We start from the raw sequence: 1,993 nt of genomic DNA on the forward strand, positions 1-1,993 counted from the left end.
TGTGGATCAATAAACCTCATGTTATTGCAATGATCTATTATTGTCAATCTGTGTTCTCTGTGTTGAGCCAAGTTTACTACAACACCTGTGTGCTATTACTCAAAACCTCCAAAACCAGGTGTTATGGTATTTGCCTTTAATCACAGCATCTGAAGCAGAAGCAATAGGTTTTTTTTTATAAATTTATTTATTATTATAATAAGTACACTGTAGCTGAGGGTGTCAGATTTCATTATGGATGGTTGTGAGCCACCATGTGGTTGCTGGGATTTGAACCTTTGGAAGAGCAGTCGGTGCTCTTACTCACTGAGTCATCTCACCAGCCCAGCAGTAGATTTTTTAATTAAGTTCCAGGCCAAACTGTCCTAGGTCAGTCAGTCAGAGCTACGCATATACACCTGTCTCAAAACAAACAAACAACAATGACAAGCTGTCTATAGGCGCTGAATAAATGACTAAGCAGTTCAAAGCACTTGCTGGACTCAGTTCTACCTACGTGGGTCTGTAACTCGGGAATATGACACTTTCTAGCCCTCTCTGGGCAGCAAGCACATGTCAGCTCACAACCATCTCTAATTTCAATTTCAGTGGGTCCAGTACCCTCTTCTTAAAATAAAAGATACTGCTACTTATGAGTCATAATTGTAGAAAGAATAAATAATTTGTCTTTCAAATCATATTCAGTAGGTTTTCCAACACAATATAGGCCAGATTAGACCAGGTTACAAGAAGATAAAGGTAGGTTTGTGAGATGCTGCTTCCAGGGGGGGTTCACCAGTCCCAAAGAATGGGGCCAGGAAAATAGAGCACCCAGCTACAGCAAGAGGGTTTTATAGCTCTTAGTGATGATGTGTCAGCCTGGAGCTGGGATTGTGCCCATATATGGCTAAAAACTGAACCCCTGGTTGCCTGAAATGCAAAGGGGGAAAGGTTAGCCAGGAGCTTTCTCCTCAGGGTGGGGCAGAGCTGAGGGGAGGAGAGCATGTGTGGTTTCCCAGCTTGTGAAGGGTGAGCAAGGGATCCAAACAAATAATATTATTCTGTTACCTCCCTCTCACTCCCGCCTCTTTGTTTTTGTTTTTGTTTTTGAGATAGTCTTTGCCCGGCAGTGGTGGCACAAGCCTTTAATCCCAGCACTTGAGAGGCAGAGGCAGGCAGATTTTTCTGAGTTCAAGGCCAGCCTGGTCTACAGAGTGAGTTCCAGGACAGCCAGGGCTACACAGAGAAACCCTGTCTCGAAAAACCAACAAAAAAGAAAGAGAGAGAGGGAGAGGGAGGGAGGGAGAGAGAGAGAGAGAGAGAGAGAGAGAGAGAGAGAGAGAGAGAAATGGGGAGAGTCTAATTTACCCTTAGTCTGGCTTGAAACTGGTTATGTAGCCAACTCTGAGCCTCCTATTTCTGGAGTGCTGGGATTATAAGCATTTACCACTTTCTAATGCCTTCTCTGCTATCCAATGACTAGCTGTCCAGTGCAAGTCATTCAAGTCTTTCAAACTTGTCTAGGCCAGGCACTGTCAGGAAGCAGGGAAACAAAATGAATGTCAGCATTCCTGTCCTGAAGTCACTAGCTGGTATAAACTAATAATTATAATAGAGTGAGCTATGACTGTGATGCGAGTGTCTGTGCTTAGGGAAGTGCAATAAGACAGAGAGGGAGGGCACTGAGGAGGCATGGATGACTGGGCCAACAGGGAGAGGCAGAAAGGAAGCTTTTCAAACACAAAGAGAATACTACTTCCTCTTACAGTTCAAGATGACTTTCTCATAGCTGGAGATTATCTGTTCTAATACCGCTGTGTATCTGTCCTTTACTGCACTTACACATTTATATTGGTTTTGTGATTATTTAATGATGTTAAGCTGAGAGTTCCCTGAGAGTAGAATCATATTCATTTTTCTTTTTCCTTTTTGTCTTCATCTTTGTGTGAACCTAGGACCACCAAGCTACATCACCAACCCTTCTTCTATTGGTTTGTTTTTTTTTTTTTTTTTT

This window comes from Mastomys coucha, unplaced genomic scaffold (assembly GCF_008632895.1).
Source record: "Mastomys coucha isolate ucsf_1 unplaced genomic scaffold, UCSF_Mcou_1 pScaffold16, whole genome shotgun sequence".
Classification (NCBI taxonomy): domain Eukaryota; kingdom Metazoa; phylum Chordata; class Mammalia; order Rodentia; family Muridae; genus Mastomys; species Mastomys coucha.